The sequence below is a fragment of the Emydura macquarii genome, unplaced genomic scaffold (assembly GCF_026122565.2).
Source record: "Emydura macquarii macquarii isolate MOO-44397 ecotype Brisbane River unplaced genomic scaffold, CSIRO-AGI_Emac_v2 contig_2734, whole genome shotgun sequence".
Classification (NCBI taxonomy): domain Eukaryota; kingdom Metazoa; phylum Chordata; order Testudines; family Chelidae; genus Emydura; species Emydura macquarii.
Genome location: NW_027132871.1, coordinates 657,864 through 672,187, shown reverse-complemented (window position 1 = coordinate 672,187; position 14,324 = coordinate 657,864). Strand labels below are relative to the sequence as shown.

The 14,324-nt window shown below is 44.2% G+C and overlaps 1 long non-coding RNA gene across 1 annotated transcript; it reads left to right on the top strand.

Moving 5' to 3' along the window:
* Positions 1 to 5,752: 5,752 nt before the first annotated feature.
* LOC137165042 (uncharacterized) lies at positions 5,753 to 13,112 on the top strand. The gene is made up of 4 exons (XR_010923270.1): positions 5,753 to 5,852; positions 6,805 to 6,911; positions 7,556 to 7,947; positions 12,979 to 13,112. It is a non-coding gene; the product is annotated as an uncharacterized lncRNA (long non-coding RNA).
* Positions 13,113 to 14,324: the final 1,212 nt, after the last annotated feature.

Genomic DNA, 14,324 nt, shown 5'->3' with positions numbered 1-14,324 from the left:
ACATTTGGGGGCCATATCTTCAGACATTGGCTCTGCTTCACCTGCTTATGCAGGCAAGCTTAGCCATGCACCTACACACTTACAACATATGTGCACCTAAAAAGCTGTCGGCCTGCATAGGTGCTGGATCTAAGGGTGCAAGGAATAGGGGTACTGCTGCACCCTCTGGCTTGAAGTGATTTCCATCATATATAGGAGTGTTCAGTGGCTGTCAGCATCTCCACTATACAAATTGTTCCAGCACCCTTGTCTACATGTGGCAATGCAGTAATTGGATTAGTAATCATTTTATTGGCACATGGAAATGCGTGTGTGGCACACAAATGGGCATGTGCAAAACTGCATGTAGAAAATTAGAGGGCTTTTTCTTTAATTTAAAGTCATAGGTGTGATTTTCAACAGTGCTCAGTATTATTCATCATTAACATCAGTTCACAGGGAGTGGAATTAGTCTAGCACTGAGTACTCTTGCCATAAAGAGCTACAAGTTCACCCTTATAAAATCAAGGGGTGACGTCAATGGGAGTTTTGCCATGAACGTCAATGGAGGTAGGATGTTGCTCCTGGGCTGCCAGTTACACCGTTATGCTTGTATTTCCTTTCTTTGTTTTGGTATGAATTTCGTATGGAACATTTTCTTTAACACTGCATCGCTTAGATTCCACTTTGGGCAGGCAGTGGTTTCACTCAAAATATAATAGGAACAGTGGTCTTAAAGCCAGTTTCAAAAATTCGCATTTTGAGATGTTTCAACTGAGGGGGGAAAGGGACAAATTTTCCATGAAAATGTCCATTAGTCAGCGTAAAGAAGGAGGCTCAGCAGGCAGTCAGTCCTAGGATGAGGGCTGAACGTTACCGGTCTGTTCCAGCCTCCAAGCAGTGGCTAAGCATCAAGTCAAGGTCTAGTAACTGCCCATGGGTGGGGGGGACGGAAGGAATGTTGGTGCTGTGACAGATATGGTCATTTCCTACAATACCCTGGACAAACCTCACTAGATTTAGTTAAACTGTATTGAATTTAGGAGGTCATTGTGTACTAAAAATGCAAAGTTTAAAGGGGTGGTATGTAACTTCTCTAGAGTGGAGACATGGCCAATGTAAACCGTTGGAAGGGTTCTGCGCTTCAAAGGCTAATTTTAAACAACATGCCAGACAAACAAAGTTAAGTGGGGTTCCTAGGAAATACCTGGGGGAGGTGAATGCAAATTATCACCGCCAGTTATACAAAGACCCAAATTTAGGAAGAGTTGCCTTGAGAAGGGGATCGTTGTCTAGCTGATGCCTTATTCATGTCTCTGCAGATCAAAGACTCCAAGTGTATAAAGGAGTGACGCTGAGCCAAGAGTCAGTCCTTAGCCAAGCCATTCATGAGCTGGTACCACAGAACAACCCCTGTATAAGGTTTGAAGGCCTGCCCACCTGCAGAGCCCTTGTTGGAACTGTGGCGGAGTGGTGATTTCTGGTAAGCTTATTAGCATGTATTTAGGTCCTTTTATTGTTTGAATGTGTTTTCTTTGTAATACTTTGCTTAGAAAAAACTGTGTGGTATCTTATAACTGGGCACTTATGCTGTGTATAGTCTCTGAAGAGAAAAGCAAAGCAGGCCTGCTGAGGCAGACTGATATGATGGGAATTCACAGTGTAGGCAGGGAATTGTGCAGCCTGGACCGAACCCAGTCAAGCAGGAGAGATACACGGGGTCTCTGCCTAAGAGACATGACAGGCCAGGCGCGTTGAGTGGGAGCCCTGGCTGGACCATGAGCAGGAAATACAAGTGCAATTGCCCTGAGCTGTAACAGCAGCGTTACAGATCCCAAATGGGTTGATTCACCAGATGAGCATTAAAGGAGCAGTGCAAAGGTCAAGGGCGCTACCCAATGAAACAGCTGGAGTATGCCTAGAGGCAGTTCACATGACTTGTTAATGGGTTATTTTAGAAACTGACTGGGTGCCAGGCTCACTGCTTCTGAGGAAGTAAATGTTTAAGGCAAATTAGTCAGTATTTGTGTGTGCATTTTGTTTGCTTGCAAGAAAAATGCAGAGTGCAGATTTTTTTATACTTACAAGTTGAATTTGGTGCTCATAAAAATGAGGAAAGTAACATTTGCTCTCCAATAAAGCGTTGTACAGATCCAGGCAGAAAATCTGCATAATTCTCCACACAGCTCTGCCAATGTATCTCCGTGCTGGCTTGTAAGTGCCTTGGTTAGTTCAGCCTCATGTCTCTGAAAAGGAGATTTTAAATCATGCCAAATTGTGTAGCCCTTTACCATCAACCCATCGCCTCAATATATAAATAGTACGTCTGTTATTGTCATGGCCACACTGCTTTAGGTTAAGGTATACTGTAGTTAAGGTTTGCCTTGTGTTCACTTCAGGCTATAACCCGACAGACAAAGCGCCATCTGTGAATTCCTTTCCCACCACATTTAGAACTATTGGTTTTGGCAAACGAGAGACCTCTGGTGTGAACTCGCCTCTTTCAGCATTGTCATGAGTAAACAATAACAATTAGCATTCTGAAGGAATTCTGATTTGATGAGACTTTAGTTCAAAAATCCAAAAGCATTTTGGTACTAATGCCTGTCTCTTCAGTGTCACCTGCTGGCTGAAAAGTGTCGGATTGCTGCAGGCCGAGTGCCAGCCTATCACTGGATTGGTGAAGTAGCAGGAGGAGGCGAGGACATTGCAATGAAAAGCGGAAGGGATGGCCATAGTCCAGAAGCCCAGCCCCTAGGATAGAAGAGCAGCTGGTAAAGATCCCTTCAACTGAGTTCACTTTGCTGCGGGAGCCCATTCATTGGCTCCCCCCCCCCCCAAAAAAAAGAGTCCATCTGGCCACATGAGAGAGAATGACCAAGATAATAAGGATTAACTCTTCAGGACCAGCCTGAAGGGCAGCATCACCATCAAAGCAGCCTGAAGAGCTCCCATCCTCAAGGTCAATAGTGGTGGGGTTGGAAGAGACAAACAGCAGCCCCCAGAGTCCTCCTCCCAAAGGAATTTTAGTATGTTGTTGGTGTTATGATGGAAAAGGGAATCTGGAAAAAAAGAAAGATACAGAATGAAGAGAATAAGAGTAGGACAGAGGCAAATGTCTCTGTAAGTCATGCTTCCTCTAAGTGGCAAACCTCAGTGAAAGATGGCAATTTGGGCTTTAACAGTACAGGCAAGAAACAAACAGGTAAGAAAAAGCATTTCCATCCCAGGTTATTTCAGGGAGGACGAGGGGAAGGAATGTGAACATGGGAGTGTGTGGGGAGCAATTGAGGAGTGAGCAGTGAGGAAATATAATGGACATTGCCAGACATGTTTTCACATAACTTTGCTCTTAAAACATATAGATCTCTACTTGACTTCAGTCTTTTGAAAACAAAACAAATACATTCTCCCCATTTTGGAGAGACAGGCCAACATGGATCCTCCTATGTATCTGTTTAATACTGTTAGTGTGTGAACTATTTCTATACTTCTTTATATGACTATTGTTACTTATTTATTAGTATTACAGCAACACCTAGGCACCTTAACTGGAAATGGGGCCCCATTATGCTAGGCGCTGTACATATACAGAGTAAGAGAGAATCCCAGCCCCCAAAGAGTTTACAATATAAATAGACCAGAGACACAAAGGGTTGGATGGGAGGGATGTGACACACACAGCGTGAACAATGGGATGGTCTGCAAATGTCATGTTAGTGCCGACTTTTTTTTAATGTTTAAGGTGCGGGTTTTGTTTAGTCAATCCATATTTAAAGAAAAAATATCTGGCAAACAGTATGTCTCATTGCCCACTGTAATGAAAGGCACTAGAACAGCGGTTCCCAAACTATGGTACTCATACCACCGATGGTACGCAGGCCACCTCCCAATGGTATGTGTCCACCTGCTGGTGAGAGGCTGGCCAGGAGCCGCTCCAGCACTGGCCCCACCCCCAAGGAGCATGGTGGCCCGACCGTTCTGTCCCCCTTTACCCCGAACACACAGCAGCTGGCCAGGAGCCGCTCCAGCGCCGGCCCACCCCCAAGCAGCACAGAGGCCACTCCCCCCTCCCAGCCCTGCCCCTTCCCCTCACCCCTCCAGGTGTTGCTACTCCAGGTGGTGGTGTTTTATGCTGGTGGTACGCAACGTGGTAGAGTTTGGGAACCATTGCACTAGAATGCATATGTGAGAGGGCAGACTTTAGGTTGCCCTGGATCCCTAACTTGGAATGTCTAGACTTTTCTGGGCATTAAATTAGAACAATAGCGTTCCAGTAATGTAGATTTCTGCACGGTATATACTTCACTGCTGCACAGCTCCATACAAGTCTTTCTGAAAAAAACAGCTGCTGCCCTTAGTTCTAGTGTTTAAATCTGTGTGCATTACACTTGTGATAATGAAAAAAGCAGTGGCAGCAGATAGCACTTTCCATCAGAGAATCTCAAAGAATGCTGCAACGTTATAGAATTAAGTTTCACAATGCCCACGGGAGGCAGAGAGGCATTATTAGCCCAAGTAGGGAAACTGAGGCACAGAGAGGTTAATTGACTTACTCAAGGGCAGCAGAGCTAGGCATAGACCTCAGATGCCTGCCAGTCTTGTGGTTTAACCACAACAAAATAATGAAATGTTGCTCTGTAGGTTTTCAGTGGTGTGACTGATCAGAATATATTTAATTGTTTTTCTTTTCTTTTCATTTCGTGAGCTTCACGGCATGAATCAGTCAGTCTACTGTAGAGCTAAATGGATTTTTCTCATGCCAGCATTTATCTCGTGCTCAGGAGTGCTGTCTGTGCCCCATGCTCACAGAAGCGGTGGTGGCACCAAGGAGGGGTTGTCAATGTAATCATATGAGCCAGTAGCCAATGTCCTGGAGACATGTCTTCCACACACGCTATGATACCAACCTGTTCACTGGGGCCAGAGCTTTCAGAAGGGCTCAGCACCCACAAATGGTGCCAGATTTTGCAGGAGTTCAGCTCCCATTTAGACACCTCGATAAGAATGTGGAGTCTTTCCACAGCCTTCAGCTAGCTTTGGATTGGACCTTCAGTGGCCAGCCTTTCTAAAATGCTCAGAGCCAGCACCCAACATGATGAGCTCATATGACTGTCTGACTGTAAGTGTCACAGTGGGAGCTCCTGGGTGCTGACTATTTCTGAAAATCCGGCCCATATTAGATGCCTATGTAGGAGCTGAGCTCTTTGAAAATATTGTCTCAGTTATGGGTGTTGGGCAGTTGAAAATCTGGTCCTGAGCACGTCTGAAAATGTGACCCTACGTGCTATCTGATTTAAATCTGTTTTGACATCATTGAATAAGACGCAAAGGATGCAGTGAACTTTTATAGTCAGAGAAGGAGCTGCCCTTAAGCCCCTTCATAAAATCCACACTTACAGGCATAGGTGAGTCACCAAAGTACACTAAGCACTAGCAAACTAAGGCTATGTGTGATGAGGTGTCCACCCCACACAAGACTGAAAGGGGTTAAGATGGTCAGGCAGGCCAGTTAACTCCACAGCTGCAGCTGGAGGGGGAGCCAGGGAGCAGGGAATTGATGGAAAGCAGGTTCAGCTGGGGCTTATAAAGCCAGGAAGCTGGCAATAGAGGGCTGCTGAGAAAGGCTGCAGCCACTCCCTGAGAAGAGGGAGGAGGGGTTGGAGCTGGTACAGCTAGAGAAAGGACCAGAACCAGGAGTTGTAGGAAGGAGTCCAGGAAAGGAGCAACAAGGGCTGTGAGAAAGCAGGCCACAGGTGCAGGCATAGGATTCCTGGAGTGGAACCCAGAATAGTGGGCAGGCCTGAGTTTTTCTGCTGGCCACTGGGGAAGTGACACCATAAGGGCAGTGCCAGAGAAGACTGCCTGAGATGGTATGTGTGGAAGGACTTTGGGTTGCCCCCAAAAGGGGATGTCATGTAGTGAGCTAGCTGAAGGACTGAGTCACAAAAAGGAGGCTGGTGTTCATGGAGCGAGAGGGGTCATAGGGCAAGACAGGATGGGTGAAGACCTCGCCAAGGGAGGGTGCAATGCCTGGCAGAGCTAATCCCTTAGGAGGAGGCACCACCTGCGGTAAGTGGACCCCTTGTCCCAGTATGGCTGGGGTAAGCTTGAAGGGGTTAATTCCAGCTTGAGGAGACATACCCATGACACGAGCTCTGATGGAGGTAGCGCACTAAAACCAGAAGCGTAGCTGCGGCAGTGTGAGCAGCATCAGAGGCTAAGCCGCCCCAGTTAGAATCCCCTGCAAGACTATAAGTATGTACCCTAATAGGGGGTTAATAGCTATCTATCTTAATAACGCAACGTACTCAATTACTTGGGGAAGATGAGCCAAGATAAGCCAAGCACTGCTGAACAGTGTCCAACATTTTAGCCGTTCAACAGAGCACCCAAGCATACATCTCTTCCAAGTGGGAGAGTTAATTAAACAAATGCTGGGAGTGGAAAACAAAAATGAAATAGATATTTCAAATTGGAACTCTCTGTGCTGTGCAAATAAGCAATGCAAGCCTAGGTGATTTTCATCTGTTTCTATTTTTTCCATCCCTCATGGCTTAAAATTGAGGCCAAATTCTTTCCTCAATGTTACCCAAGAAGTCAGTGGGTTGTGCTATGTAATTTGGGCAAGAATTTGGTGCCTGGTCTCTAAGCTTGTTTTTCTGTTTTCTGCATGTGTTTTATTATGTCTTTTCCCCTTCTGCACCCATCCAACACATCTTGTATTTCCGGATCTGCTTCCTACAGTTCAACCTTTCTTGTAGCTATTGCTGCTGCTTCAGTGATACGGTGCTGATCACTAACACAAAACACCCTTGTTTTCAGCTCCAGAAAAAACACTACCAGATGGTGGCTGTTCCAAATGAAAAGACAAGAGTCTGATTAATTGTAAAAGCATCTGCAGTGACAGCATCTTTCTGAAATCCAACCAGGTACTGGAAACTATGTATAAACTAATGTGGTTCTCCCCATATCTTGACACTTGTGGAGTCTCTTAATGCTATAAAATTACTTCTCAAGTCACTGAGGTTAGTGATACTGTGATAGTAACAGATGTATTCTAGAATGCTAATTGTATTGATCTTGGCACATGGAGGCTCAAAGAACGCACTTTTCCATTGAGTTGATGGAGAGTTGGCATGCCTTATGTTCCATATTAATGTGAGGTAACAGAGCCACAGAACATGCACAATCATTAGCTCTCATTGTAGGAGATATTGTTTCCAATGGAATGAGTGGTTTGTTGTGTGATATGGATTAACATGCCAGGTCTCACTGACCTGGAACTTGAGTGTCTTTTACAGTCCCAGCTGTGCTTAACTAATAACACATCCCTGCTTTACTCAAAGCAATTAACAAGTTAGAGAAGGGAATGGGGGTTTTTCAGGGCCCTGGAAATAAAAACATGATAGATAAAAGAATGTACTACTAGTGAAAGGTGATAGATTGTCTTCTCTAGAAACTAATGATGGACCCAAGCCAAAAACTGGACTCCATAGCCAAAGTTCCTCAAGGTTCAAGAGTATTTGTTTTGTCCCATCTCTATTAGAAATTGAAGTTCTCCATTTATCCACAGAACAGGTAAAGTACAGCCATCAGCAGCATCAAGAATGCAAGGTTCCTCAGCTTACTCTGTCGCTGTGCCTTTTTTACTCTGCTCTGGTGAGAAACAACTGTATTGCAATGAGCAGGTGGTTCATTCCTGAATGCCCCTTCACTCACTGAAGTCTTTGCTGAAATGGTCAAGGAAGGTGCAAACTGTGTTGAATCAAGTTTCCAGTGGACAAGTGTCTACATCATTTCAGATCAGACACTAAAGCTCAATCAGACAGCAATGACTTTTGATCCCTACAACCTAGGCTGAACTTGAAAACATGGTCCAAAATCATCCAAAAGTGATCAGAAAAAACACTTACTCCACAGACTGCGCTCCATATAAACCCATGAGTTACACGGTGTTTAAAGAAGGTAAAGCTATTAGCTGATTCAAAACTCCCTTGAAGTTTTCTATTGTATGTTAAGATGATTCTTTTAACAAGTTACTTAGGTTTCAAGTCAACAAAGAATTTAAGCACATGCTTAACTTTAAGAACATGAGGAAGCCAGTCCCTATTTATGCCTGAATTCATCATAGCCCTTAAAATTAAAGACATACCTAAATGCTTTGCTGAACAGGGATGGTATTCCTTTAAAATAAATTCATTATATATTTTTGCATACTAGATGGTTTTATTACTTTGAGACTTTTTTTGAAGTGGGATTTATTGTACATTACATCTCACATGGGTCACAGAGCTATTTGATTATTCTGAAGAGCAAAACTATTTTAAAATAGAAATAGTTCATTTCTTGATTAACCATTCCAAGCAGAAGATGGGTAACAGCATGCAGAAGAGTTTGGGTGTATCTATATCAGTAAATTCTGGGGCTACCTACAGTATGTTGTTTCAGGTTTTTCCATTGGTTTGGACTTGGGATATAAATTAAACTTGTCTAAGGACTATAAGAAAAGAGATGACAGAAACTTTAAATTTAAACTAATACGGTGCATTAGTGAGTCCAACCCTCTGCTCAAAGCAAGGACCAACCCCAACTAAAACATCCCAGTCAGAGCTTCGTCAAGCCGGACCTTAAAAGCCTCTAAGGGTGGAGATTCCACCACCTCTCTAGGTAACCCATTCCAGTGCTTCACCACCCTCTTAGTGAAATTTTTTTTTCCTAATATCCAACCTAGACCTCCCCCACTGCAACTTGAGACCATTGCCCCTTGTTCTGTCATCTGCCACCACTGAGAACAGCCTAGCTCCATCCTCCCTGGAACCCCTTTCAGGTAGTTAAAGGCTGCTATCAAATCCCCCCCTCATTCTTCTCTTCTGCAGACTAAATTAGCCCAGTTCCCTCAGCCTCTCTTCATAAGTCCTGTGCCCCAGCCTCCTAATCATTCTCATTGCCCTCCGCTGGACTTTCTCTAATTTGGCCACATCCTTTCTGTAGTGGGGGGCCCCAAACTGGACATAATGCTCCAGATATGGCCTCACTTCCCTTGATCTGCTGGCAATGCTTCTACTAATGCAGCCCAATACACCTAATATTTTCTTTTCTGTTTAATAAGTCTAGCTGGCCAAGACTGTATATTTTGTAACACTACTGTAAACCTGCGACCAGTGAAGTAGCTGAAAACAATGCCTTAAACAGCCCAAAACTGGTGCAAGTTTGCCAGTTTTCTGGGGTATGTCTACACTGCAATTAGACACCCATGGACAGCGGACTCCAACTCGGGCTGTGGGATCCTAGAGCCCAGGCATCAGCCCGAGACCAGATGTCTACACTGCAATTAAACAGCCTCTTAGCCTAGCCACAGGTTTTTAATTGCACTGTAAACATACCAGAGTTGTTGATAGAACCATGTGCTGAGCCTGTGTTTTTACATCAGTGAGATTGCAAGTGACAGTAAAGAGCAGAGACAGGAACTGCTTTTTCTATCTTTGCTGTTCTTTTCTCTTCCCTCATATGTGATTTGCCTTGTTTTATCTTCTAGGAAATTGGATTGGATTTCAGCAATAAGAAGAGCTCTAGCTCATCCCAATTAATTTCCTCTCTTCTCCCCACAAAAGGACAGTCATTACCATCTTTGATACCAACATGGGCTATGTCTACACTGGGAGCTAGAGGTGTGATTTCCCCTGCTCCTGCACGTGTACTCATGCTGCTCTCAGCGAGCTAGCGCGAGTATAAATAGCAGTGTAGCCGCAGTAGCAGCAGAGGCACGGCTGAGCTGGGCCAAGTACATACTCACGGGTTTCATGCCGGGTTGTACTTACAGTGGCTCAGCCACCCCCCTGCTACTGCTACCAGCATTGCTATTTATACTTGCACTGCCTTGACAAGAGCTAGCGTGAGTCTGTGTACACGAGCAGAGCACTCCCACTCCTAGCTGATAGTGTAGAAATAGCCGAAGGGGAGGGAGGTTCCTTCTAGAAACTCTCTCCCGGGAAAGAGAATAGGGGATGCTGTTAAAATGAAAGCCTTACTTAAAGCATTCGGACTGTAACATATGAACTGTTTTTCCTTTTCTGCATCTTTAATAATGATGTTTGCCATGATACTAAGCAGGCTGAGGCGTATGCATATCAAATCTTATTTAACAGTGTTTAATCTTGGACAGTGATTGGGTCATGTTAGCAATTTTGACTCTCTTGGGCCCATATGTTCCATCTAAATGAATACAACAGGTTACAGGGGTAGGAATGGCCCCGCAGTTAGACCTTAGTTACTAATTCTGTTCACTTGCTGATTGTTGTATTTTCTCTGCGTGGCTGACAGGAGATAGCACAACTGCACTTTATGAATGCAGAGGCTGAGATTATATATATTTTCATTGATCATTGTGGACCCTGGCAGCTCTGATTAAGAGCTCTCTATAGCTCATAGGAGCCAAAATCTAAAATAAATTGAATTGGATTGGTTAATGTTAGAGGCCTGGGATAACGGTCAAATAGTTGGATTCATCCACAACCAAGCAGTCAGTAGAATGTAAAAAGAAAATATCTTAAACAAAAACATTTCCATCTTAGGAAACTGCCAGCATAGATCCATCTGCAGAATTTGAATTTTAGTGGTGTGTGTAATAGATAGCGTTACCAGAGTCCCACAAGGGAATTACCTTGTATTTCCTGTGTGTGTGTGTGTGTGTGTGTGTGTGTGTGTGTGTATTCACACACACACACAGACACATGTATACATGTATATTATAATATATATAAAAAGGTAATACATCTTGGGTCTTGATGAGTCCACAGCACCCACTGACAAGGATGTAAACTACCAATTTTAGTGTGTACTGAAGCATTGCAAAATTTATCAGCTCAGACACAAAATGTACTTGCCTGCTTTTTACAATGATGGGTTTTGATCCTGAAAAAATTAAAGGGCTGATCCTCACCCCCACGCTAGCTGCTGTGAGCTGCTCAGCAGCAAGAAAGCTAGTGGATCCAGCTCCTTCAGGAGTCTTCCAACCTATGCGTGCGAGTGTCCCTGAGAGGAGTTTAGCAGCCCTCCTGAGACTGGGGATGTGCTTGGGAGAAATGGGACGTAGCCATCGGCAAAGTTTGGCTTCTATATTTGGAGGGGCAGCTACAGTCAGGCCAACGGGGCCACGCACGGGGGAGCAAATTCCACACCTGCCTGAAGCTTGCACAATGCCCCCCCAACTATGCCCATGGATGTAGCCTGGACAGCGCTATGCCTAGGCAGTTGGAGGTCACTACAGCAATCGTTTGAATCTGTTAGTAGCCAGCACAAAGCTGAGCAGCCTTCAGACTGCTTTGCTTTATCTCAGGATCATCCCAGTGGCCAGCCAACCCCAGGATTGGGACAGGAGAGAGCTTGGATGGAGCAAGAACTGGCCTGATATTTCACTTACCATCACAAAACCCCATCCTCCCCTCGATGTTTGCAAAGTTGGTATCGTTTAGAAATACACACCAAACACTGTTCAGGATGCAGTAGTGAGTGGCACTTGAGTGATTCAAATGCAATAGATCGTGTCGTCTTTGGAATTGTTGCATATGTATGTGTAATACCTTCTTTACATACATTATTACCTTATAAGTAAGCCCTTTTTCTGTGTGTGTGTGTGTGTGTGTATTTTATGTATGTAGGTGTGTGTTCATGAAAGAGAGAGTTTATGCCGTATAGTCATAAAGTACATTAAGTACAATGAAGCAGAAAACATGTTGCTCAAACAAAATCAACAACCTAAGGTATTTCTCCCTGGGGACTGCTAATTCAGTTCTGCTTACATCTAGCAATACCAACCGGTGAGACTTCTTTATAAGGACACGGTAATGATAGGTTTTATTTTCCTCACACTCTACATTGTTGGTAATAGTATTATAGCAAAGTCTTGAAAATCTTTTTCCATGCCAGTAATGTAGTTTTCAATTTGCAAAGAATCTGCAAATGTTGTTTTTTCTACCTTTTTAGCCTCCCAACCCTTGCCCAGGCCCATTCCCCAGTGTATTGAATGGAGCTGATATGAGTCTGGGCATTTATGCTAAACAGCAAGAAACAACTTGAATGTACTCACTGGAGCTGCTTGCCGTGACTTGCTGTCTCTGTGTGCCAGTGTCGCTTATTAGGTCAGCACATTTATCGAAGCAGTGAAATGACTTGCTTTCCAGCATTGGTGAACAGCAGAGAGAATTTAACACCAAGCCAAATCATTATCACCCCCTTCATGTCCTGGGGAAAGAGAGACTGCTCCCGAAAGTCCAGTTTAAAATGCGTGGTGTCTTTGTGGCTTTTCTGTCTCAAGGTGAGGGGTTTGCGACTGGACTGAGAAGGCTAGGCCTATGACTTTGAAATCCCCATGGAGCCCAGCAATCCACAAACAAATATTATAGCTCCTGGGGCCTTTGCGGGCGGGGGTGTGGTTGTGGTGGTGGTGGTGGGGAGTCAGCCTCCTCCTTTCTCTCTGCACCCAACCTCCCTTACCCACCTGATTTTTCAGGAGCTGTCTTGCCAGTGGTTCCTATTCCCAGGGCTTCATGCTACTCACCTGTGTGCGTGTGTGTGTGTGTGTAGTAGGCAAACAGCAGCAATTCCCACACACGTCTCCTGGAAATCTTCCAGGGAAGGAAACTGCTTTCTGTTGCTCCACCTCTACAATATTACAATGAAATGAAATTTTATTCAGATTGAGGGGTATATCCTCAGCTAGTGTAAATCAATAGGACTCCCTTTCTCCTTTATATCACCAGGGGCTCTCTTGTTTGTAAAATCTCCTGTTCCCTAGAATTACTGGTCAGCCAATTTGTTCTTCTTGAGGATCTGGCCCTAGGTCTCTTCCCACCAGTTTACAACTTTAAAATGAAGCTTCATGCAGTTTAAACTATTTCAGTTTTCACCTACATTTCTATGCCCAGCAGATACTTGCTCATGCAGCAAAACAATTTTGTGGGTTCCTTTGTATTTATGGCTCTTTAAACTTTTTTTCAGGGCTTATCCATGGTTAAATGACTATCTGGGAAGAGGAAAATCCTGTTGGTGTTAACAGTCCCTGGTTTGTATTCTGTGATTGCATGCTGAATGGACTATTGATGGAGTTGTATTTATCAAATGGTTAATAAAATATGTGCATATTTAAAATACCAGGGAGATTTCTTACCCTGCTGTTTGTTTTGAAGTGTGTTCTGAATACGAACATAATATGCCCAAGGGAATAGGTGCGTTTCAAGCAATTTCTACTTTGTGGTCCTGACAAACAGAGGATGCCATTAATGGAGGCCCTGGCATATTCTTGGAAGAGGAATATGGATGGCATATGATGGAGAAGAATAATTTCATTGTAATAAGGCAAGGTAGATTATTAATGAGATACCACCGTGTAGCTATTGGCGTTTTGGAGAAGGAGGGTGGTGAGACTGAATCTGTTCTGAGATCTTGGAAGTATCAAACTGACACGCTCAGCCTATTCTTGGAAAGCTCCTGATCCTTTGATAAAGTTTGTGGCAAGTCATCACAGTCCTAAAACCTGAGCTATAACCCAGCTTGGGAATCAGACTCTGTTTTAATTGGCTAGAGAACTGACTGGCAATGTTGCTGCAGAGTGCTGCCAACCTGAGTGGCACTAGAGGAGAAGCTGCAGGATGGCACAGCAATGCAATTACCGTTGCGAGAGAGAGCGCACTACTGGTCTGGCTAAATCCCCACACGTCCATCAAATAGGAACTGCTTGGAATGCTTGGGGTTTCTATGCAGAGTAACAGTATCTTAATGTAAATATAAAAGGATGCTTTTTTGTGCTCACTAAAAGGAGGGATGTGAGGGACTTTGTAGTGTCAGCTAAAAAAAGTCAGCTATGATACAAATGCTTATGATCCGCCATTCCACCCAGGCAGTTTTATCAGCACATCACAGTTCTGACCTGCTAGTAGTTATTCCAGTTCTGGACCCCTCCTTTGGAAGAACCTGATTGTTTTGCCAAAAACGTAGTGGCTTTATGATGTGGACAACCTAGAGGAGGCTGAGAACGCTACCTTTTGTTATGTGGGATACAGGCATGAGGATGAAAGCTTAGGGACCTGCCTGTAAGGATTTATTACCGGGGGGGGGGAGACCCACTACAGCAAAGGTTTTCAAAACTGAGCAGTGATTTTTGAGTGCCTTCATTTAAGACACCTTAAAGGAACTGGATTTTCAGAGGGCGGATGCTGAGCACTCAGGCCCTGTTTAAGTGTCTCAGTTGGGAACTCAAAAAATGTGGGCACTCAGTCACTTTTGAAAATCTTGGTTTACAACTATGCATGGAGTGGGGTGATTTGATTAGCTGTCACAGCCATATC